The sequence below is a fragment of the Mus caroli genome, unplaced genomic scaffold (genome assembly GCF_978045245.1).
Source record: "Mus caroli unplaced genomic scaffold, Mus_caroli_1 scaffold_19, whole genome shotgun sequence".
NCBI lineage: Eukaryota > Metazoa > Chordata > Mammalia > Rodentia > Muridae > Mus > Mus caroli.
The window spans coordinates 6,899,073-6,925,838 of NW_028227274.1; the positions used below are offsets into that span (position 1 = coordinate 6,899,073).

Consider the following 26,766-nt stretch of genomic DNA (forward strand, 5'->3'; position numbering starts at 1 on the left):
TCCTCCTATACGGTCACCCTTTTCCTCAGCTTCTTTCAGCTTTTCCCTAATTCAATAACAGGGGTCAGCTGCTTCTGTCCATTGGTTGGGTGCAAATATCTGCATCTGACTGAGCTACTTGCTGGGTCTTCCAGAGTGAGCACTCACAAAAAAAGAACCTAGCATGACCACACTCCAAAAGACCCAACAATCGTCTAAGAAAATATTTTATTATGGGGACTAGGTTAGCAGTTCTGATATTGTAAGACATGTGCACTGGGACTGAATCATTATGTGCAATAAGGATAAGCTGGGTTTCTTATCCTTCCCCCAGAGGGGTTTTATAGATAAGGGAGGTAGAAAGACAGAGTAATCTATGGATAGTTGGTTAACATTAGAAACAGCAGTATCAGCCGGGCAGTGCTAGTGCATGCTTTTAATCCCGGCACTTGGGAGGCAAATGCAGGCAGATTTCTGATTTTGAGGCCAGCCTGGTCTACAGAGTGAGTTCCAGGTCAGCCAGGGCTACACAGAGAAATCCTGTCTAGAAAAAAAAAAAAAAAGAAGAAGAAGAAGAAACAGCAGTATGAACTCATGGTTAACATAATATACAAATACTTACATGTAGAAATATCAGTAAAGCAACATGTAGCTGCATGCAGTGATGCACACCTTTTATCCCAGAACTTGGAAGGCAAAGGCAGGCCAATCTCTGAGTTCTAGGCCAGCTTGGTTTACAAAGTTAGTTCCAGGTCTATAGCCAGGACTACATAGAGGGACCCTGACTCAAATAAATAAATGGATGATGGATGGATGGATGGATGGATGGATGGATGGACAAACCAAAAATTTTTTCAGGCCTGTCTGAGTTCTAGACAAGGTTCGTCCACATAGTGAGTTCCAGTGTGGCCAGGACTACATAGAGGTACCCTGTCTCAAATAAATAAATAAATAAATAAACAAACAAACAAACCAACCAATTTTTTAAAAAAGCACACACATATATAACTAAGATAGATTTTTTTTTTCTGTATTGCATTAGCTGAGAACCTAAGAGGAACAACCCAGGACCAAGTAAGCCCAGTCTCCAGAAAACATAAATCTATGTTGATATAAATAAATGGAAAAATAAGGAAAGAAAAAGAATTTCCCATAGTCTGTCCTTGACTCCCCACTGAATAATCCTCTTCCAAAAAGAACACAATAAAAAGAGGAAAAGGAAACTTTATTGTGGAAAACACCACCTCAGCCAGGTGATCAAGGGTAGCACTAATGGCTGTAAAGTTTATTGACAGTATGCACCCTTGATATCCTTAGAATGGACTTGGCCTCTGTGCTTTTTCTTCCCATAACCTATCTAATCACAAGATAGGAGGAAATTCCAATATAGGGATAGCCTATAAATTCCTGACCAATAGTCTTCAAAAATATCAAATGGTCAAAAAACAAAGCCTGAGAAATTGTGATAGCCAAGAGAGACCTAACAAAATAAATAGGACAACTGGATATAAATGTGCTGCTAAGATAGAATCCAGACTCACAAAAGAGCATAGGTCAAAGCTAAGGAAACCTGAATAAAGTACAGACTTCAGTTAATAAGGACTTGACAGTACTGTTTCACTAACTGTAACAAATAGATGTTAAGAACATGGGAAATTAGCTGGGTATAATCTAGCATGTAATCCCAGCACTTGGGAGGGTCAGTTAGGAGGATTGCTATTAGGTTGAGGTCAACCTGAGATATATAATGAGTTCCATACCAGCTTGGTCTACAAAGACCGTACCTCCAAAATCAAAACAAAACATGTGGGGATTGGTGGACAAAATACAGCATATAGGGAACTTTCTATACAATCTATAAAGCTGACATTGTTTTTTTTTAAATACTTATTTAAGGAAATAGGTTGATTAGAAAAAGCCTACTTAAATAGATACAGAATCATTCTAAATGGCAATAAAGCCACAGACTTTGGCACCTTAGCAAAACAGATATTAGCCATGCCCCTTGTTTTACTTGTTAACTCCTGCTAATTATTAGTAATTATTATTAATAAACTACTAATTTGCTAAACTGAAAAATAGTTTGTAATTATCAAACTGGCCTATAATCCCAGCACTTGAGATAGGGAGACAGGACAATCAGAAATTCAAGGTCATCTTTGGCTATAGTCCAGCCTAGGTTATCTCAAAAAAAAAAAAAAAAAAAAAAAAGCAAAACAAAAACAAAACATCATCAAAGTGGTCCAAGGTCACATGACCCTAAGATATGTTGTAGTAAACTATTTAAATCCTGTCCCAGGGTTTCTACTCCGACTTTGATTATTGAGCTCCCAAATAAAAAACATACACAGCCATTATATTTTCAATAAACCTAAAGTAGCACAAGAGCTGGGCAGCTGCCTACCCTCGGTGCTGTCAATAACCCTGAGTTATTACTACGTATCATCTGAGCTGCCCGTAGCTCCAATTGGGTAGCCCTCAGGGCTGTGGCTGCTTCTCCTCCCTCCTCCTGCACATTCTTCCTCTTTTTCCAACCCCTAGCCTGGGAAACCTAAACCCCTCCTATGTCTCTTCTGCTCAGCTATTGGCTGTTGGCATCTTTATTTACCAATTAGAATTAACTTACGGGCAGAGTCACAGGAGTTAGTGGACTCCAGGACATGTCTCACCCCTGCACTTAACATTATAATACACAGTAAAAAGACAAAAACCTCAACAGTGATGAGTAAAATACTTGCATGAATGGATCAGCATTCTTTACCCGCATGCAGAAGGCGTCATCCTAAAAAACACAGTCGTTCTACCTTTTTCATAGACACAGCAATGAGCAAATATTCTAGTTAGTAGCTGGTAGGCACATACTCTTCTGTGGCACCCCAGCACAGTGCCAACGTGCTGTCAAGTATCAACAAAGGAGTAAAGTTTGCCTTGGTACCAATGGAATTCTTTTTTTTTATTATTAGATATTTTCTTTATTTACATTTCAAATGCTATCCCGAAAGTTCCCTATACCCTCCCCCCACCCTGCTACCCTACCCATCCACTCCCACTTTGTGGCCCTGGTGTTCCCCTGTACTGGGGCATATAAAGTTTGCAAGAATATGGGCCTCTCTTCCCAATGATGGTCGAATTCTTGCCACTAAAGACACATTCAAATACGGAACACATGAGTGAGACATCTGCAAAAGATGATAAAGGGCTATGAATAACTTTCTATAATTAAGGGATTAAAAATGTGCATTCTCTTTTGCATCAAAGGAAAATTTTGTGCTCATTTAAACAGGTACGTGAAGTAAAAGGCAGCAGAAGGTTCTTCTCAAATAATGTAGACCTAAAAACAACAAAACACACCAGCAAGTGGCTAGAGAGAAGCTCAGCAGCCAGCAGCACTTACAACGCTTACAAAGAAATAGAGGTTGGTTCCCAGCACCTATAGGCAGCTCACTACTGCCTGGAACTCCAGAGGACCTAATGCCCTCTTCTGGGCTTTGCACTATCCTACATGTCCGTGGTGTACAAACACACAAGCAGGCAAATAACCCATACATATAAAATATTTTTTAAAAGAAACAAAAATCCACCAAGAGAAAGAGAATGTCAGTCACCACGAGGAATCATTACACCACCATTACGTCTGCATGGCAATTACTGTTACTTATCCACTGTGGTTTTGAGTATTTCCCTCTCTTCGAGTAGCTGCCCAAACTGATGTCATTCACAAACAAGCTAGAGAGCCAGGCATGGTGGTGTGTTTCTATAATTCCCAGCACTTGGGAAAAAGAGGCAGGCAGATCAAGAGTTCAAGGGCAGCCCAAGGAAGAAAAAATGGCTTGAAAGGCTGAAACTGCCTTCTCCACCTGCAAAGCATCTGCTTCCATAATTCTGCACTAGACTAAAGCACTTCCAAGTCCATTTATTCCCATGACTCCATGTGAACAGCTTATATGCTGTTTCTTTCCATCTCAGGAGAAAAATGAAGGGTAGAGGGAAAACAAATTTTCATCTTGATGAACCTTAGACCACTGACTGCCAACACTATAATTATATGATGTTTGCTGCTTTAATCTGATAATTGATCAGAATAAAATAAATGGGGTAATTTTTAAATGAAGTTCATTCAGTCACTTTACAAATCATTCAATTGGCTTGTGTTTGGCACAATAACATATAAAAGTAACATGTGTGTGACTTTTGGGATCAAGAAAATGATAGAGGATTTAAGGTTTATATTTCTCCCTGTCACTCCACTTGAAATAATGAGTCTCTGCTGGTGACACAGTGGCTTGTGGAGGAGGCAGAGAGTGGCTTGGTGACCTTCCAAAATTGTGAGTCCTGGTTCTGTGGGAGGGACATGTGGAAAACCTTACTGAACCAGGGACTAGAAGTGCCACATGTCATCTCAGATCCCCGAGGTACCTAAGCATTTCTGCAACAAGAATTAACATAAGCACCTGTATTAGTTAGGATTTTACTGCTGTGAACAGACACTATGACCAAAACAACTCATAGACAGCATTTAATTGAATCTGGCTTACAGGTTCAGAAGTTCAGTCTATTATTATCAAGGTGGGAACATGGCAGCATCCAGGCAGCATGGTGCAGGCAGAGCTGAGAGTTCTACATCTTCATCTGAAGGCTGCTAAGAGAAGACTTGCTTCCAGGAAGCTATGATGAGTCCATGCCCACAGTGACACACCTACTCCAACAAAGCCATGCCTACTCCAACAAGGTCACACCTCCAAACAGTGCCACTCTGTCCCGAGCTATTGTTCTCGCCGGCAAGAACACACTCGGACAACCGGATTCTTCTGCAGCAAGCTTTATTGCTTCTTCAGGAGGGAAGACCCAGAACCCGGAAAATGGTGCTGCTTATATAGCCCTCAGAGTGGCGTGTCAGCACCTGATTTGTTGCTTGCTCATCACCTCATTACTACGCCCCGAGATGGGCAGTGACTTGGTGTGAATTCACTCTCGCACTTGCGCACAAGGCTTGTTTACTAGTTAGGCACAGAGGAAGCCAGCTCCATCTTGTAATGGCGATTGCTCACGGCTCTCCACACCACTCCCTGGCCAAGCATATTCAAACCATGACAGCACCTTTACTACAGAGTTCAATACAGTCAATCATTTATTCCACAAAGACTTCTATAGTCAAAAGCAGAGGGTCTCCAAATTGGGTTCTCATGCTCACATCTGATGAGAAAGAATGGCCCAAGTCAATTACTGAGTTTCTCCCTGCCTATGGGCAGACCCAGAAACTCATCCTGGAGTCCTTAGATGGCCTTTGTCATCAGGCTCTACTGTTGACTTTGCTCATGTGTTTATGCTCATTCTCTAGGAACAACTCTAGCTCCTTAAAGTATGCGGGTTACTTATATCTGTCATATATTTTTTCTTTTTATTTTTTGGAATAGAGCCTAGCTATGCATTCCTGACTGGCCTCAAAACTTACGATCCTTCTACTGCAGTGTCCCAAGAAGTAGGATCACAAGCCTACCTACCATACCTGGCTTAGAGTTTTTTTGTTTTTTGTTTTGTTTTGTTTTTTTGTTTTTTGTTTGTTTTTTTTTTTTTTTGCTAGTTATTCACTGACATAATAGACTATGATGACTCCTTTTATGGTAACTTGACACAAGCTGGACTCAAAAGAGATGAGGGAGCCTCAGTAAATAAAATGCTTCTATAATACTGGCCTATAGACAGTTCTATAGGGCATTTTTGGAATTAGTGATTGATGTGAGGGGGCCCAGGCCATTGTGGTAATCCCTCCCTGGACTGGTGGTCCTGGGTTTTACAAGCAAGCAAGCTGAACAAATTATAAGGAGCAAGCCTGTAAGCAGAACCCCTCCACAGCCTCTGCATCAGCCCTGCCTTCAGATTCCTGCCCTGTTTGAGTTCCTGTTCTGATTTCATTTGATGATGAATGGTGATGTGAAAGCATAAGTCAAATAAACCTTTCCTTCCCAAGTTGCTTTGGATCATGGTGTTGAAAGACCCACAATGTGAGGACTCCCCCAAGTTCTGACTCAGGAGAGGCGACACCCCAAATCACCCACAAGAAACGGTCTTGCTGCAAACTGCAAGAGGGTTTTTATTCAAGAACGCTCTCAGGCCCACGGTCATACACCACGCAGGGGTAGAGGACCGTGGCACCCCGAGTAGCTGGATAAGGGGGTATTTAAAGGGAGAAACCACAACTCAAGGAAGTGGGGATGGCGTTGTTGGAAAATATCAAAGATACCAGTTAAGAGTCCCAAGGAAGTGCAAAGTCACAAGAGTAGCAAGGAATACCTGGTAATTGTACAGGTTATCTCTCAAGACAGTTTCTAAGAGCCCCTAACAATAGCACATTCTTTGAATGAACACTCTTTGAACCCAGGAAGCGGATGGGTGGAGGAATGTCGCTATCTATTTTATGATTAGCATACACTGAGTCACAAAGGCCACATTCCCAAGTCTGGGCCTAAAGGCCTAGAATTATGTTTTTACATTTTACTTTTTCAGTGTTTCATCACAATATTAGTGGCCCCAACTAAGACATAGACTGAAATAACTGGTCAGCAGTTAGTTTCAAGTTTGGTAACTGCCTGATTTCCACTGAAGAAACCAGGACTATTTATGGGAGAACATAAAGCTACAAGGTGTAGAAGCAATGATTGTAGAGGTTCAACTCTATTTCTACCTCTTGGTACCTGTAGCCTCCCATAAGCCTGAAGCAGGCTAAGCCAGAACTTGACCTTGCTGCCACTAAGGAGATTATCTAGAGTGGAGCCTTCCTCCCTAGATCACTCTATTGTTCTGCCACTGCCAATGTTCCTCTTCAAGATACTGCTACCTGATAAGAGGCCTCGGAGCTATTCTGGAGACTATGCCCTATCCTGCACGTCATCACCTGCAGCTAGTTCCAGGCTCCAAGGATGAATTGGTGGGAATGGACTTCCTCCCCCCTTTTATAAAGCATATCTGCCATTAAAAATTTGAACCTTGATCAGACTAGCTGTCTTCCATCTTTCTCTCGTCTCCTAGTTTCCCTCTCTTTCAGTTCCAAGATGCCTTCCAGGATCAAACCCGGACATGAGAGCTGCAGGCCGGCCCCAACAGGTACCTTTGCCTATGTGTGGTTTGAATATGAAATGTCCCCAATAGGTTCATGTGTTAAACACTTGACCCCTGGTTGGTGGTGCTACTTTGGGAGTTTGGGAAAACTTTTAGGAAAAAATCTGTCGGTGGTCCTGGTCCCTGTCTCACTCCACTTCCTGTCTGCCATGAGATGAACACATCTACCACATCTACCACCATGGTATTTTCTCTCACCATGACCCCAAAACAATGTAAGTCAAGGACTATCGGTTGAAGTTCAGAATGTTCAGCATTACCGGTCCACATCCACAGAATGAAATGTCCTACAGATCTCACAGTTGATATGTCCTCTGTGAGGGTGTTCTCTAGTATATAATGTAAGACTCAGAAATGCCAACAACCAAGAGCTCCTCCTTATCCCTCTTCCCATAGACTCCCTACACATAGGCACATAGGCCTTCCCATCTGGTGTCTTGAGACTGACCAAATTGTTATGCCATTCACCCTTGGCCTAAAGTCTGTGCCACATGGACTCAGGTTGGCTTTATAAAGTGAGCTGCTTACATATTTGCTCCTTGCAAAATTATCCCTCAGTATTTTCCTTAAGGCAACCCTGATCAGTGCCAATGATGGCAGTCCATTTTTAACCAACAGCAAGACTCTATGATCTTTCTCTTTTATGCTGATAAATAGTAGATGACAGGTTAATCCTCCTGTCATAGTAGATGTCTGGTATGAGTTAGGCCCTTTAATACTTGACTCTGGGTTTTCCTTTGCTATCTTGAGAGTAACTCTAAGAAAGGATAACTAAGAACCTGCTATAAATTGCTTAAGCCCAGTTGATGGCCTCAATCCTCTAGTGACCAAACAAAACATGACACCCTCTACAGAGCAGAGAGGCCTACAGTGCCTATCTTCTTCTGTCTGCATTTGGGGGACACTTTTTGGGCTGGAGCTATTACCACCTACTTCTCTTGTGCTGCCATAAAATTTTTTTAAATTACATTTTAGTTTAGACCAGTTCTGACTCAGAAATTGTGTTTCTCCCCACTGATAGATTGGTATTCTTAGGAGAATAGAAAAGTCAAGAAATCAGCAAGAGGTCTGCCCCATGTTGATTTTTCTAAGAATTTAGAAGTTACAAATGCTTCACAGTACTAATTTCTCTAAAATTAATTTTCTAAAGTTTTTCATGGTAAACATTTGTTTCCTGAAAACCTGCTTAAGGGGTAATTCTTTTCAGAACTAAATATTATTTTTAAACATAAAGTACTATTATAGAATATTACCAGTATAGGCACCTGAACCTGAACAAGGCAACTTGAGACATATCCAGGGTTTGGGAGTTTACAGATAAAGAAAAGGTGTAGAGAAATGGAAGTTCCAAAGGCTTATTTTTCTGGAGATTTGGGCTTGCTTACTGGATTGGAACAGTCAACTCAGGACAGATGGCAACTTCAGGTAAAAAAATGCCCATGTTTTACCATGTTTGAGTTGTGTTATTAAATCTCTCAAGCCAAGACCACATAACCAGCAGTGCCTAGGAAAAATATGGACATCAGCCAGACCTCCATCCAGGGACACTGGAGCAGCTTCACAGTGAACAGACCCATGCCAGGATGCACCACCCAAGCACTTCTCTAAAAACCCCATCGTGCCTGGGAGCTCAGGTTTCCTCAGTGCACATGGAGACATGCTGCTCCAGGTATTGTGCACGTCCAAAGATGTGTCTTGGTGAGATCTATAATGGTGAGTGGAGATAGGTGATCAGACACTGTAGGAACCACTTCCTCTCCTTGCTACTGAGTGGGGTAAAATGACAGACATTCCAGAGAAAATGTTGATGTAAAGTAAGGTTTGTTTGTTTGTTTTCAGAAAACAGATGTTGCAATTAATCTGGAATTTTAAAACATTTCCCAAGATCACTAATAAGCCTCACTTTAAAAGAAATAGCTTAGATGCCTGGTGTCTTGTGAAGTCCCTTTGATTAATAAGTCACTGTGATGGTTTGTATATGCTCAGCCCAGGGAGTGGCACTATTAAAAGTTATGGCCCTGTTAGAGTAGGTGTGTCACTGTGGGTGTGGGCCTTAAGACCCTCATCCTAGCTGCATAGAAACCAGTATTCTGCTAGCAGCCTTCAGATGAAGATATAGAATTCCCAGCTCTGCCTGCACCATGACTGCCTGGAAGCTGCCATGCTTCCACCTTGATGATAATGAACTGAACCTCTGAACCTGTAAGCCAGCCCCAAATAAATATTGTCCTTAAAAGAATTGCCTTAGGACTGAAGAGATGGCTCAGCAGGTAAGAGAACTGACTGCTCTTCTGAAAGTCCTGAGTTCAAATCCCATGACCACATGGTGGCTCACAACCATGCATAATGAGATTTGAAACCCTTTTCTGGTGTGTCTGAAGACATCTACAATGTACTTAAATATAATAATAAATAAATCTTTGGGCCAGAGCGTGCAGGGCTGTAGTGAGCAGGGCTGACCAGAGTAACCACATGATGGCTCACAACCATCTGTACAGTTACAATGTACTTGTATATATAAAAAATAAGTAAGTAAATATTTAAAGAGAAGAAAAAAAAAAAGAATTTCCTTGGGCATGGTGTCTGTTCACAGCAATAAAACCCTAAGACAGTCACCTTATTTAGGGACTGTTGGAGGGATCAAATTTTGTTGTATGAATTGCCAAATGATGATTTGGGAAGGCAACAGAATGTCTCTAAAGATGCAGAATCACACAATTCTTGTGTGTAGAAAGACACACAAGGCACTCCAGATACTAAAGAGGGGTTGGCCTTGTTATAGATGCCATCCATGCTGGAGCTGAGAAAGCTGCTGTCTAGCAGTGAAGAAATGACAATGGGTAGATTGGGAAGCACTGGTCAAGATGAGATACTACAGTGATTAGGGCCCGACTCCTTTTCTAGCTTGTTTCTGTACTTATCACCCTGAAATTTTGAATTTAACTACAAAGCATGTTTTTTAAAAAAAACTTTTACATGTGTGAGTGTTTTGCCTGTATGTATAAATGTGCACTGTGGCATTCTGGATGCCTGCCAAGGTCAGAAAGAGGGCTCTACATTCCCTAGAACTGAAGTTACAGGAAGCTGTGAGTCACTATGTGGGTATGGGAACCAAAACCAGGTCCTCTGCAAGAGATGCATATGCTCTTAACTGCTGAGCCATCACACCAGCTCCTATAATGGGTATTTAATTGCAAAGTATCTATCCTTTCCATGGGTTCTGTTTCATGATGATAGCAACATTCCGATTAATATAAAAGTAGCTGCTATAGCAACCAGAACCTCAAGGACATACATAATGTTTCAAACTCTGCCTGTCAGCCATAAGCCCACACTTGATGAGAAGAAGTTTCTCCTGCTTATTTAACAGATCTCTCTGCATGGTGATTTGAGAACCCAGGCTTTATTCATTTTGTTACTGTAATGTTTCCTAGGACCATGACCTTTCTGCTTCAAGATACTGGAATGGAATTGAGAATGGAAAGGGTCATCCCCACCTAGAACTCCATTGGCCACACTAGCCCAAGAATCGGCAAGGAAATGTTCACTCTCCATCCTGTCCTCCAATTCCAGTCCCTCCAGTCTTAGCCCCAGACCTGTAGCAGCCAACCTTCTGGGGCTTCCCCTTACTCACTACCCCCATTCCCTGAGGACTCAGCAGATCATCTCCTTCAACTTTCTTCCCTTGCTCCATCCCTTTTTCTCAGCTGCCAACACCCATAGGTACTCCATCTGGAACCCTTCACTCCACTTCCTATCCTCTGTATCCAGTTCCCTATATTATCGTCAGCCCTAAAGCAGACCACTGGCAAGGGCTACCTCTACTACCTAGGAACTCAGCAAATCCTCTTGTTAGACCCAGTCTCTCCTCCTCTATTCTGAAAATCAAGTAGGTAAAATTTACTCCTCCTCCTGTCCTCCAATTCTACTCTCCCCATTTCATCCCCAGCCCTCTAGCAGACCACTTGCAGGGGCCTATCCTCTTTCTCTGACTCTATACCTTGGAGACTCTGATAACCCTCATGGTAGAGCCAATTTTCCTCCTTCCTGTGAACCCTTATAACCTGCCCCACACCCATCACCTGCAGAGCATCCCCATTCCTTTGTGTCAGCCTCTAATATCTAGAAATGTGTTCTACCTGGGAATACCGTTGGCCATACAGAAAAAGGATTCAAAAGCACCCCTACCAGACAACTCATAGCTACCATAGATCTGTAAGGTTCAGAGAGGGCACCAAAATCCAAGGAACAGAATATACACTCAACAAAGACAAGACCAGATATCAACACCTAGAATTCACAACCACCTCAAACCCAGATGCCTAGACTCCAACACATAAACACAAATTAATAACAAGCAAAACAAAATACCTCTATAAGAACCCAGAAATCCTATTCCAGTAGAACTTCAGAAATGCAAAATAGCTAAAGCACAAGACAAGGACTTCAAAATGACTGTTATGAATATGTTCAAGGATCTTAAAGAGGAAATAAACAAATCAATAAGTGAAATACATGAAAATACAAACAATGGAATGTGTTGCGAGCCGACCCGCGGCTCACATGGACCAGGGACACCTGGGTGGCAGGCAGGGGCTGAAAGACAGAAACTAGGCAGTCGAGAGAAATAATGGAGGCCAAGTCAAGGTTCCTGATCAAGGCTCAAATGTTTAATAGTAATCTGTGCTTATAAAGGGGAGGAGGCCCATTCCTGCCAACCCATTCTTGGTGCCTGGAACCAGCTGCAGGATAGGGTGTAGTCTATGGAATATTTCAGAGGCCTCTCAGCAGGTAGCAACATCTTGAAGGAGAGGAGCAGCAGTGACTGAACATTAGAGCCACCTAGGCAGGAAGGCTCCACCCCAGGTGATCTAATTCTCAGTGGCAACGGAGTCTGAACCAGCCTGTTTCAGGCTGGGGGAAATTACATTTCCCCCCTGATATAATATTAAAAATGGCTGGACTGAGGCATAAAATTTATTTATGCTCTATAGTCCTGCCTAGGAGTTACAGTGGCTGGCAACGGTGGCGCCTGACTTAGGAAATCTTAGATCTTCCTGAACCATTCAATTCTGTCATAGAGGGTATGTGCAGCTTGTTTGTGTTTATTTTACACAAAACGTGGCTCTGTGGTGTATTTTTTTTAAAGATTTATTTATTTATTATATGTAAGTACACTGTAGCTGTCTTCAGACACTCCAGAGGGCATCAAATTTCGTTATGGGTGGTTGTGAGCCACCATGTGGTTGCTAGGATTTGAACTCTGGACCTTAGGAAGAGCAGTCGGCGTTCTTAACCACTGAGCCATCTCGCCAGCCCCTCTGTGGTGTATTATTAACAAACACGACCTCTTGGCATGTACCTCTGCCTTAGATTGATATGATTCCAAGATCTGGGTGCCCATCTTTGACTGTCCAGCCCTCGTAACACACCTTATTCCCAATTCAGACCAAAGCCAAAATATGTACTTAGAATTCTTGATGAAAATTAATAACTGCCACCTGTGCTGTTGGAGGCAAGGCTGCACACCTGCTGCAGTCAGGCTGAAGGGCATTGAAAAACAGTGGGAGACAGTGAAAAGCAACTGTACAAAAGCTTCTTTGGGGAAGTCCAGGTACTGCATTCAGTTGCAAATTAGCAACGATCAAGCTTAGACTTTGAGCTTCTGGCGTGGGGGAGGTGGGTTTGAGAATCACAGAAAGGCTGTAACTTTTCTGGGAGAGGAGGCTGTGCTCCAAATTAACTTTTCGGCTAAAGAGGATTTTTAGCCATAATCAAGGTCAGAGTCATACTTACTGAAAGATTCAGGATCTGTGTCCAGTTGACAAACTAATCTCTCAGGCAGCCATCACGCTCCGTCTTCTTTTTGCCAAAAAACACAGACCAAGCCCCTTCCCCAGATTAGGACCGGGTCTGGACCCTTCCATTCGTTAGTAAATGGGTCCCGCCACTTTACCATGGCATAAGAACTAGAAGTAACTGGATGGTAGTGGCGATCTGTTGCAGACTGACCTTTAACATCAGTTTGCAAAAAATTTAGAACAAATAAAGCAAAAGCAAGATGTGCCTTTGGTGACCTTGGGGGATATAACTGCCCCTGTTTTGTTTTTAAAAGCCAATGTTTTTAAGGTGTGATGAGCACGTTCAACTATTCCTTGTCCCATGGGGTTATAAGGAATTCCAGTTTTATGTTTGATACCAAATTCCTTACAAAATGAAGTAAAAAATTTCCTAGAATAGGATGGCCCGTTATCTGTCTTAATAAGTTTAGGCAATCCCATAGCATTAAAGGCTTGTAGGCAATGATCAATTACATTTTTAGAGGCCTCTCCAGAATGTACAGAAGCAAAAAGAAATCCTGAACAAGTGTCAATACAAACATGTATATATTTTAATTTTCCAAATTCTGCATAATGAGTTACATCCATTTGCCAAATATGATTAGGCATAAGATCTCATGGATTAACTCCTAAATGTGGCACTGGAGATAATGTAATACTTTTAGGACATGATGAAATTTTTCATGATTAAGCTTGGCCAAAGCAACAGGATCTGAAATTAAGGCCTCTCCTATTAGAGCTTTGTTGATGCAATCATTGCCTGCAGCAAAAGGTCCAGGAAGACCAGAATGAGATCGTATGTGGCCAATATAGAAAGGATGTTTTCAGGCAAAAATGATGTTTTACAATTGTGAAAACAGAGATTCTGCTGGCGTATTAAAGTTAAACATACCACAAGTCTCCAATAAGGGTACCGATTGTGCAACATATAAACTATCAGTAAAAATATTAAAAGCCTCATTCACAGACTGAAAGACATTCAGTACTGCTGTTAATTCTGCTAATTGAGCTGAGAGGCCAGGAGTCTTTATGATTACCTGTTGATTATTTATAAGATATCCAGCTCGCCCTTTAGAGGAGCCATCAGTAAACACCAGAAGAGCATTGTGTAAGGGTTGTAAAGAGGTCATATTAGGAAATATCACCTCATGTACATTCAAAAATTTTATCAACCTATCTTGAGGGTAGTGGATGTCTATAGTTCCTTTAAACCCTATTTGAGCAAGCAACCAATCTGTACTGTGCTGTTTCAGCCAAGTGTCTTGAATTACACTGTAAGGCTGAACAATAATATCTGGTTCTTTGCCAAAACTAAGTCAGTGCCTGGGTCCTTCCAAGGATAATCATCTGAGCTACTGCTTCATAATATGGCAAGATATTACGTTTAAGAGAAATCCCCGAATGTATCCACATTAAAGGAGACTTTTGCCATAACAATCCTATGAATATAAATCGTATTAAAAATTAACAGGTGTAAAGGCAAAAAGTAATCTATATAAGTAACAAATTGCTCTTCAATAGCTTTTTCCACTTGTTGTAAGGCCAGCAATCCTTCTGAGGTTAGAGATCTAGGGGAGGTAGGATCAGGACTCCCTTTAAGAATATCAAATAAAGGTTTCAATTCCCCAGTAGTAAGTTTTAAATAGGGGCGAAACCAATTAATATCACCTAACAATTTTTGAAAATCATTCAAAGTCCTTAAGTTGTCTCTGCAAATATCTTCTGGGAAAAAAAGCTTGATTAATAAGTCTAAAACACAAATAATTATAAGGATCCTGAGTTTGTATCTTCTCAGGAGGTATCTGTAATCCTTTATCAGCTAAAGCTTTTTATAAATCTCTATAACACAAAAGCAAATCCTGGGGGTCTTTTCCCGCCATCAAAACATCATCTGTGAAATGAATGATGTAAATCATAGGCCATTGTTGTCTCACAGGCTGAATGGCTTGTGCCACAAACTTTTCATATAAGGTAGGATTATTAGCCATGCCCTGTGGGAGAACTGTCCATTGATCTCTCTTCACAGGTTCCTTAAAATTTATAGAAGGAACACTAAAAGCAAATCTTTCACATTCGTTAGGATGTAAAGGAATAGTAAAGAAACAATCCTTCAGGTCTACCACAATTTTATAATATCCTTTAGGAATGGCTACTGGAGACGGAAGCCCAGGTCCCATAGATACCATAGTCTCATTAACTTTTCTTAAATCTTGTAACAATCTCCATTTACCAGATTTTTTCTTGATAATGAAAATTGGTGTATTCCAATGGGACTGAGATTCTACTAAATGTTCTGCCTCTCATCGCTCCTGCACTACGAAGAGGTGGCTTCTATCTTTTCTTTAGGTAAAGACCACTGATCAACCCACACCGGAATATCATTAAGCCATTGAATTTTATCAGTGTGGGATGCAGGCAAGATAGTGGCCATTACTGAAAAATGCCCCAAACCCTCTCGTGTTAGTGTGAGGTTTAGGATCTTCAAAAGTTTTAATTCCTTGTCCCTTCTTTTTAAGCCCATGACCAGGCAAAAGTCCCTGTCTGAGTGTCTGCTTAGTCACCATCTCATTAGGACTGTACATTATAACGCCTATCTGTGAGAAGAGATCTCTTCCCCATAGAGTTACAGGCAAATTTGACATAACATAGGGCTGAGTTTGTCCTGATTTGCCTTCCCCATCTCTCCAGGTTAGCAATTTAGAGCTTCGTTTTGGGTTACTAGCGTAACCAATTCCTTGATGAATGAGAGTATTGGTCAAAGACCAACCTGAAGGCCAATCCTGCCCTCTAATAATTGTTACATCAGCTCCAGTATCTATTAATCATTCAAAGCTTTTTCCTTCAAATGTCAATTTAAGGTTAGGTCTCTGATTAATAATAGATTGAACCAATTCACACCAGAGGAGTCAAAACCACCTTGTCCTCTCTCATTCTTAACAAATCTGGACGGTGGTGGATGTAAAGGGATTAAAAAAGTTGAGCAATTCTTTGATTAACGGGTACAGTTATAACACCATGAGGGAAAGCAGCTATGATTTTAATTTCTCCCTGATAATCATTATTTATAACACCTGGATTAAATCTTCAGACCTTTTACAATAGAACTGCTTCGTCCTAAAAGAAATCCACAAGTTTCTACAGGTAGAGGTCCAAAGACTCTAGTAGGCAGAGTTTGAACTCCCATTTCTGGGGTTAATACTGCCTGGGTGGTGGAACAGAGGTCCAATCCTGTACCTCCTGGTTTTGCCCTGACAAGTTCAAAACCTGATCTCTTTGGCTGGGCAGCAGGTTCATGGCCCCATAAGCTGCTTGCTGTGGGTAGTTTGGGGCCTGGGGCTGGCCCCTCCTCTCGTTTCCTGGCAACGGACAGCCCAGAATGCCTGGCTTGGATTTGCACACCTTAGCCCAATGGTTGCCCTTTCTGAACCAGGGACAAATTCTTGGAACACGGCCTGTTTACCCACTCTCGGCACCTTTGTTCTTAGGACAATCACTTTTAAAATGACCCAAACTTCCACACTTAGAACATGCATTATTCCCTCATTTCCGAGAGAACATTGCTTGTACGGTGGTCCCTTGCAAAGCAGCATCAAAAAGAAAGCCAAACCCTGATTATATGACAGCCCGATCTCTGCACAAAGACGGATATATCCCGCTAAATCTGTTTGTCCTTTGTGCGGCTGGATAGCAGCGCGATTCTCATTAGCCAATTGCATAACGAAAGGACTTCCAATGTCAGATTTTCCAAGAATTCTACTAACTGCTATTAATAGCCTATCCACAAAGCTCATCAGGCCCTGCCGAATGCTGGCTAAACTCCCACCAAAATCCCCTCTAACTGGTAACTGTCCCCAAGCGTTTCGCCATTCAGAATCCCAAAGCAAGAAATCTCCTGACAAAGTAGCCTTACTTAGAGTCTTCTAATCTAGGGGAGTTAAGTGTGACTCCATGACAGTATCCAATAATGCCTGTGTGAAAGGGGCTGTAGGGCCATATTGCACAACAGCTGTTTTTAACTCCTTTATTAACCTGAACCCCAAAGACTGGTATTGTCTGACTCTAGTATCTTGCTGGTCAATTACCTCGACTACAGGAAAGGCTAGCACATCAGACGTATCCTATCCTATCCTCTCCCATGAGCCTGACTCACAGCTCTTCCTAGCAGCGCTTGGCACATTTCAGAAGAGTTACTCCTCCCTGTATCTGACATCCTTTTTAGCTCCCAAAGCTCGTAAGTCAATTTCTGCAGCCTAATTTCAAACTCTAATTTGCTCAGTTGCGTGTCCCTTTGAATAGCATCTCCCATGGTGGAGGCTATAGGTGGAGCGGGAGACTTGCAAGGAGGCCAATCCTCCTCAAAATATTTGGCGGCTTCTCTTCTTTGTCTAAAATTAGCTCATCATCAGAGTATATCTATCAAATTTAGAGTTGAGAAGACCCTTTTCTGAGAAGGCCCTCTCTGACAGGCGCTCTTCCTGAGATTCATCAAGCTCTGCCTGGGTGCTATCTAACCCCTTTGGGATCACCTTTTCAATCTTTTATGGGCGCCCAGAGGCAAAGGGCGAAATTATCTGCCTGAGTGATTTTCAAAGCTTCTCCAATTCTCTCCCAGGTTCTGATATCTAAAGTTTCTTCTTCCTTGAACTAAGGGCAAAAAGAATCTATCTTATCTAAAAAATTTTCTAACAATTGTACTTCAAGCTCTATTCCTCCTGCCTGAAGCAGCTCTTGAAAGCTGCGGACAACTGCCTGATTGAGTTCCTAGTTCTGAATAATTCGATGCTAACCTAAGTGGAAAACAGCGCTGGGTTAGCACTGATTCCAAACTTAACCTGTATCCTTCCGCACCTCCAGCAACACTTTAAAAACTGAAGTTTTAAGCTAGCGCTAGCATATGTACCTGTTGCTCTGGTGCCCGATATGATCCTTTTCTTTTTCTTCCCATGGAGCTCCACACGAAGCAGCATTCTTTCAGCGTTTTTCTGCTGCCAGACTGTTGCAAGCCAGCCCGAGTCTCACATGGACCGGGTACACCTGGGTGTCAGGCAGGGGCTGAAAGACAGAAACTAGGCAGTCGAGAGAAATAATGGAGGCCAAGTCAAGGTTCCTGATCAAGGCTCAAATGTTTAATAGCAATCTGTGCTTATAAAGGTGGGGGGAGGCCCATTCCTATCAATCCATTCTTGGTGCCTGGAACCAGCTGCAGGTGATGATGTGCAGGATAGGGTGTAGTCTACAGAATATCTCAGGGGCCTCTCAGCAGGTAGCAACATCTTGAAGGAGAGCAGTGACTGAACAATAGAGCCATCTAGGCAGGAAGGCTCCACCCCAGGTGGTCTAATTCTCAGTGGCAACGGAGTTTGAATCAGCCTGTTTCAGGCTGGGGGAGGTTACAGGAGTGAAATGAAATGAAAACAGTTCAAGACAAGAAGTAAGAGTAGAATCACTAAAGAAAATCCAAACTGAGAGAAAACAGAAAATAAAACGTTTAATCTCTCACTGAGCCACCAACTAGGCAGCTTCTACCAACTGAAATGAGGCCCCCAACACATATACAGCAGAGTACTGCCTTATCTGGCCTCAATGAGATATGTACCTAAACCTTGAGACACTTGAGGCCCCAGGAAGTGGGGAAGCTAGTGGGGAGGGAGTCAGGGAGTGGAGATATACTCTTGGAGGGGGGTCCTGGTGGGGATGGGAGGAGGTATGGGATGAGAAGTGGTTGGGGGTCAGACCGGAAGGGGGATAAAGACTAGACTGTAAAAAAGGATTAAAGAGGAGGGCTGGTGTGTTTTGATGAACTGTCCCTGTCCGAGTGCCTGGGTGCCGCCGCCAGCATGGAGGCTCACTGCGTGCGGCAAAAGGCTCTCAAAGTAAAGAACTTAAAGAATATCAGATATATGAAGTTGATTTCCATGGAGACATCGTCATCTTTTGATGACAGTGTGACAGCTTTGCTTCTGATAATTTTGCAAACACAAGACTGCATGCAGTTCAACAGGGAAGGCTGCAGGACCCAAAGTCAGTGCGGGCACTCAGGGCCTCTCAGGGTAGCAATGAAGTTTCCGGCACGAAATACCCAGAGGGTGGCCAACAAAAAAAGCAGTGCCCCCAAAGCCCTCTGAGAGCTCTGCAAAACGATTCCCATTCTAACGCTGAAGAAGAAGATGGCATGAACTTTCTGGAGAAGAGGGCCTTAAATATAAAGCAGATCAAAGCAATGCTTGCAAAACTCATGTCAGAATTAGGACATGTCCCTGGCTTATTCTCTGGAAGACATTCCTTCCCAGGCCACAGAACCAAAGATTCAAAGTTGCCTAGAAGATGCGCATTCCCAGGTATGGCTTCCAGAAGGAACCCGGAATGGAGAACTCGACCTCTTACCAGGTCAAGGTCCCGGATCCTGGGTTCCCTGGGTGCCCTGCCCACAGAGGAGTAGGACAAAGAGGAGGAGGAAGAGAATAAGTACATGCTGGTAAGAGGAAGTCCTTGGACAGCTACATGAACGACAATGATGTGCCCAGAAGTCAGAGCCCTGGATCCATGACCCTTCCGCATATAATCCCACCAATAGAAGAAGACACAGAGGAAGAGATTAGGAACATCTGCAGCAACTCACGAGAGAAGATTTACAACCGATCTCTGGGTTCTACGTGTCATCAGTGTCGCCAGAAAACCACTGACACCAAAACCAACTGCGGAAAGCCAGACTACTGGGGCATCCGGGGCCAGTTCTGAGGTCCCTGCCTTCGAAACCACTATGGTGAAGAGGTCAAGGATGCTCTGCTGGATCCAAACTGGCACTGCCCACCTTGTCGAGGAATTTGCAACTGCAGCTTCTGCCGCCAGCGTGATGGATGGTGTGTCACCGTAGTCCTGGTGTATTTAGCAGAGTATCACGGCTTTGGGAACGTTCACGCTTACTTGAAAAGTCTGAAGCAGGAATTTGAAGCAGCAAGCGTAGAGCCTGAAGATTATCTTCCCGCCTTCGGCCTCTGAAGGCTCTCTTGTTCTTGACATTGTCGTTGATGGGAACTTGAGTAAGAATCTTGTCCATCAGTCTGTCTTAGAACTCAGTCGCATTGATCTCGTAGCTCACACTTGTTTCTGAAGCATCATGAAAGTCATGCAACTCATTACATTTTAGCGATATGTAGTGTCTCAGAGCTTGCCCTGGCCCCACCTTGTAGCCTCCCTGATCTTTTGCCACCACTTAGATTCTGGGCTATCTTTAAGTGGCAGCTTGAGAATTTGTTTGATCAGGACATACCCAAGCACTTTGGGGTACAGTAGTATTGTGAAGCAACTGTTGTGATGAATTGCAGAGAAGAGCCCTTTAACTTGTTTACACAGAATCCATGCATAGTTTCGTGTCTAGTGTTTATATTGGCTGATGTTTTAAATGAAAAGGCCAAGGCAGGAAGGACTGGAAACCATGAGGAAAAATTAGGTAGTTATTGTAAACTTGAGTATGGCCATGTTGGATGGCTTTCTGGAGAAATACAGCTCTTGGGTGCTGTGTTCAGTGTACGTCTTGTCACAGCTGACACCGTTGCTGCTGTCATCTGGCTTACCCAGTCACCCAAAGGTTTGTGGCAACGTGGTACCATAATTACTTAAATTGCTATAGAAAAGGCATTCTGGGAAATTAAAGATGGTAGTTCTGCAATGGGTTGATTTGAAACCTTGGTGTTCTACTTCAGAAACTTAACCTTAATAATGTCACTTTAGATCCTGGCAGTTTCCTAAAGAGGTAACCCTGGGGGTTGTATCCAGGGTTGCTATTTAGGTTTTAAACACGTTTGGAAGGATGTGAAGTAACCTTTTTAGAGATGGGTAGCTTTGAACCACTTGTTAACGAGTTACCTCTGCCAGTCTAGTTTATGGGCAGGTGCCTGGAGTCACCCTCCCTCCTCTTTCCCTACAGGTGGGTTATTCAGTACTGGTGACAAAGTGACTGAGTCCCTCACCTGTGTAGCCTGTCAGCTGCGCCTAATCTGTATTCTGTGATGCTCAATTGGATCTTGAATTGTTCAGTGTAAATACAGCTTTTTGCTCTGTAATGCTTTTATAAAAATGTTTTTATTTTAATAATAAAACATTTTGTTCAAAAAAAGATTAAAGAATAAAAATTAAAAAAAAAATAAGTCAAACAAAAAACCTCTGAGGTGCTGGGTGTGGTGGCGCACACCTTTTAATCCCAACACTTGGGAGGCAGAGGCAGGTGGATTTCTGAGTTCGAGGCCAGCCTGGTCTACAAAGTGAGTTCCAGGACAGCCAGGGCTACACAGAGAAACCCTGTCTCGAAAAAAAGAAGAAGAAGGAAAAAAAAAAAAAAACCCTCAGAGGTAAGCCTTGCCAGTAGAATACAACAGATAAAAGAGAATCTCAGGCATTGAAGACAATATAGAAGAAATGGATACCACAGGCACAAAACATCCAGGAAATCTGGGTCACTATAAAATGACAAAATCTACAAATAATAGGGATAGAGGAAGGAGAAAGAAACCCAGGTCAAAGATGTAGAAAATATTTATAACAAAATCATAGAAGAAAACTTTTCTAATCTAAACAAAGAGGTGCCTATCAAGGTACAAGAAGCACACCAAGTAGAGTGGACCAGAAAAGAAACTCCCAGTGACACATAATAATCAAAACACTAAATGCAATAACTAAGTATTAAAAGCTGCAAAGAAAAAAAGACCAAGTAACATATAAAGGCAGACAAATCAGAATAACACCTAACTTTTGTCTTGATATATACCACCTACCAAAATTAAATCAAGATCAGATAAGCAATTTAAACAAACTGATAGCCCCTAGTGAAATAGAAGTAATTAAGTCTTCCAACCAAAAACAGCCCAGGGCCAGATGGTTTTAGTGCAGAATTATACCAGACTTTCAAAGAATAATTCATATAAATACTTCTCAAACTATTACACTAAACAGAAATAGAAAGAACATTACCCATTTCCTTTTATGATCCCACAATTCCTAATACCTAAGCCACATAAAGACCCAACAAAGAAAGTCAATCTCCCTTATGAACACAGATGCAAAAATCCTCAACAAAATACATGCAAACCCCAATAAACCCATATATAAAAACATAACCCAGTTATTATATTTATAAGCTATATTCCCAGATAGGAAAGATCTATCACTATCCTAACTTATTCCCTAGCTATGAGACTCTTTGCTACTTGCAGTTTTTCCTGCTCTATATTAGCTTCCTCCTCTTCCTCTCTCCTCTCTCCCTTCTCCTCTCCTTCTCTCACTTTCTAAGAACTCCAGACCCACCTTTCCCTTCCACTGCCCAATCACAGGCTCTAGCCTTTATTTGACCAGTTGGAATGGGAAGAAGGTTCACATGAGATCACCTGTGTATGTGATCTACTCCTTGTTGGGGGCAGCCCCTCTTGAGGAAGCAGAATTAACATCAGAATACAAACAGCACCAGGGCAGCCCACAACATTTCCCACATTTTGTCCAATTAAAAGAATCTTTTCTCTCAGATATAAATTGAGCACAACCATCCCAATTATACAAATTATAAAGTATAATATACACTTAACATCCAGTCCATCATATTTGTCAATGTAGATAAAGCACTCTACCATCTATACTAACTTAAAGAGTTTACAATTCTATATTTGAATTATGTTCTGATTTTAACTTGCATTACCAACTGTAACTCACCCTTTCAAACCTATATCATCTCCCTCAGTGCTAAACAACTTAAGTTTGATTATGAGACTACAAGTAGTCTTCAACCTCGTCAGAAATACGAGAACGAACTAAATATTACTACTTTTAGCTGTTTCTATTTAAAGGTTGTTGAAAACACTTTGTTATAATTACATCAGAACCTAATATAACCATAAGTTTACTATCTGGCCCTGAATTTGTATTTCTTAATCATCCTAAACAATTTTTAATAGCAGCAATTAGAGGAACTGGGTCTTAGTCTTGTATTCTTAAATGAGTTGTATAGGCACAATGCCTATGTAAGACTAGTAATATTAACTTCAAATTTGTATCAATACAAAGATGTATACCAATGAAAACCTTAAATCTCTATCTATATAAATTCTGTACCAATGTTAGAAATTATAACTTCAAGTATGCATCAAATATAAAAGTTTCTACTGATGTAAAAATATGGCTATACAATGCTTTATTTATAAGTAAATTTGATAACTATCCCTATTTACCTAGTTCTCTAATTTCTGTAATATTACTATATCCCTCCCTTTTCTCTTCTACCACATCCCTTTACCAAATAAAGGATAGAGAAGAAGAAAGAAAAGGTAGAAATTCCTGAATCTAAGCTCTTTAGTTTCCTCCCTGTTCAAAGCTACATTTGCAAATTATCCTTTAAAATGACAACATATCTATAATGAATAAAATAACCAGAACAGTGACGTCAAATCAGATTCATTCTAAGTAAATTCAGAAGTCTCTATGTGTAAAACAACACTTTCTGCATATTGAGAGTCAGTTACTATATTAAAAGACTCTTGCAAATCTGATAACACAGTAAGTGTGGCATATAATTCAGATTTTTGGACCAATTTATAGGGACTCTCGGCCACCTTACTTACACTTTCTGATTTATATCCTGCCTGTCCTGATTTATTGGCATCAGTGTAAAATGTAGGGGATCCAGAAATTGGAGTTCTTTTTATTATACAAGGGAGAATCCAATTAGTTCTTTTTATGAACTTAAGTCATTTGCTTCTAGGGTTTTGCTGTTAATCTCTCCCAAGAAATTACTGCATGCTCTTTGCCAATATTCATATTGTGTCCATAATGAGACAATCTCTGCTTTAGTAAACAGTACAATTTGAGCTGGCTCCATTTCAGTTAATTGTCAAATTCTCAGTTTTCCTTTTAGTATCAATTCAAAAACCTTTCCTACGTAGGTTTTTAATTTCTTACTCTGTTTATGTGCTAAAAATATCCATCCTAAAATATACTCTTCCCTCTGCATAAAAATTCTGGTAGAAGAATGAGTAGAAAGCAAGATAACTAAGATGCAGACCATCTTTGAATCAATACGATCTAGATGTGTATCCTGCAATTTCCTTTCTACCAGAGCTAACTCTTTCTTGGCTTCAGCTGATAATTTTCTCAGGCTTTTTAAATCTTTATCACCTTGTAAGGTTTGAAATAAATTGCTTAGCTCTTGAGTAGCCAAGTCAATTTCAGACCACAGCCAGTTAATATCTCCCAGTAACTTCTGAAAACTATTAAGTGTCCTTAATTGGTTTTTCCTCATTTGCACTTTGTATGACCTAACCTTTTGTAGACTTACTCTATATCCTAGATAATTAATAGAATCCTCTCTTTGTATTTTTTCAGGGATGATTTGCAATCCTCAGCAAGGCAAGATTCTTTTCATTTCATCAAACATTATGTCTAAAATATTTATATCTGAATCAGCCAATAGGATGTCATCGATATAATGATAAATGGATTGGGGAAATTGTAAATCATCTTCAATGGCTGTTCTAAAAATATTGACACAAGGTAGGGCTATTTAACATTCCTTGTGGCAGGACTTTCCAGTGATATCTTTTTTTTGGAAATTTTTATTGTATATTTTCTTTGTTTACATTTCAATGTTATCCCCATTTCCTGGTCCCCTCCAAAACACCCTATCCCATCCCCCCTCCCCCTGCTTCTATGAGGGTATTCCTCCACCCACCCACTCCTCCCCACTCCTGACTCCCACCCTCACATTTCCCTACACTGTGGCATCAAGCCTTCACAGGACCAAAGGCCTCTCCTCCCATTGATGCCAGACAATGCCATCCTCTGCTACATATGCAGCTGGAGCCATGGGTCCCTCCATGTGTACTCCTTGGTTAGTGGTTTAGTCCCTGGGAGCTCTGGGGGGCTCTGCTTGGTTGATATTGTTGTTCTTCCTATGGAGTTACAAACTCCTTCAGCTCCTTCAGTCCTTTCTCTAATTCCTCCAATGATATCATTTTATTGGACAACTTCTATTAAAGATGGGTACTGAGAAAGAAAACCTTTCCATATCATGTTCATGTTGAGGAATTGTGAAAAAACAATATTTTAGATCAATCACTATGATAGGCCATTCCTTAGACAACAAGGAAGGCAATGGAATTCTAAGCTGCAAAGAACCCATGGGCTGAATAATCTTATTAATTTCTCTGAGATCTGCCAACATCTTCCATTTGCCAGAGTTTTTTTTTTTTTTTTTTTTAATAATGGCAAATACATGAGAATTCCAAAGGCTGGTAGACTTCTCTATATGCTGAGCCTCAAACTGCTCCCAGATTAGCTGTTCTAATGCCTGTAGTTTTTCTTTTGTCATAGACTATTATTCAATCCAAATGGTTGGTCAGTCAACCACCTTAGTTACCACTAAGGCTTTGGTGTTTAACAGCAGTGGCTCCTTCGTGTAAGGCTGAATTGTCAGCCTCTGCTATAACTTGTTTATGGACAACCTGGACAGTCTATTAATAATGTCTGTAATAATGTTTCTTAACTAATTTGATTTTTTTTTTAATTAGGAGCCTGACCATTTGTGTGGCCAGCCTCTGAAAGTGAGGAGATATTAATTTGTGCTTTCCATTGCTATAACAGATCTCTTTCCCATAAGTTTATGGTTATATCAGCCATGTATGGCCTTAATTTTCCTAAATGACCTTCAGACCCTGTACATTTAAGCCATCTGGTGCTTTGCTTTATTTGTGATAAAGTCCCAACTCCTTGAAATTGGATGTCTACTTCTTGAAGTGGCCAACCTGCAGGCCAAGATTTTGGAGAGATAATGCTGCTACAGTATCAACCATTTCTTCAATCTCAATATTGTTTTTTTAATATTCTTAGTTATCTGGGGCCTTTAATCCTCTATAGAAGTTTGCCAAAATATTTGTTTTCTGCCCCATTTTAGGTCTTTTGAATTAGCTATAGAATTTGCCTCAACCTTGTTATCTGGTCTTACAACATCTGTTTTCAGAGCAGTGATGTTTAATTATCCTGAGGAAGAGAACTCTTCCTGCTTGAGGTTGGGGCCCATGAGAGGTCCCCCCTTGGAGGGTTTTTTTTTTTTTTGAAGTGTTGCCTTGTTTGTCTGTTGATGCTCTACACTACCTAGTCCAATGTTGGCCTTTATTGTGATAAATATCCAATCCCAATAAGCCCATACAAAGAACACACAACTCAGTTATAATATTTACAAGCTGCATGCCTAGATTGGGCAGACTTACAACTACACTACTATATTCCCCAGCTATGAAATCCCTTGCTACATGTGGTTCCTCTAGGACATGTGCTTCTATTCAATCTTCCTTCCACCTCTTCTTCCTCTCACCCCTCCATCTTCTAGTTATCCTGGCATGACAGATTAGGAAAGAGGCCTGAGAATAAGTGTATACAGTAAGCAAAAGGTTTTTAAGGATAGTAAGTAGATTGTATGAAAACAGATTTATTTTAGTGAAGCCTTAGTGGAGGATAGCTTATATTCTTCAAACATGGGTTCCATGGTAATTTGGGGTTAAAAATCCTGGCATGACAGATTAGAAAAAGCCTAAGAATAGGCTCATACAGTATTAGTTTAGTTTAGTTCATTTGTTTTGAATTGATTCAACTATCAAAATGGGTGTGATTTTGAGTTTTATGGTTATTTTATTATTCCTCTGGGACAGAGATCAAGCTAAAAGTTTTTCTGGTTACTGGCTAAAGGACATGATAATTTTGGAGAAAGGCTTTATATTTGTGTTTATAGAAAAGATGATTAGGCTCTGGACCCCTTCCAGAGTTATATGGATCAGATATGACTGAGGGAAACCCC

At 41.2% G+C, this 26,766-nt stretch overlaps 1 pseudogene; it reads left to right on the top strand.

Annotated features, from left to right (window-relative positions):
* The first annotated feature begins 18,772 nt into the window (after positions 1-18,772).
* LOC110285106 (cell division cycle-associated protein 7 pseudogene) lies at positions 18,773-19,863 on the top strand (annotated as a pseudogene).
* Positions 19,864-26,766: the final 6,903 nt, after the last annotated feature.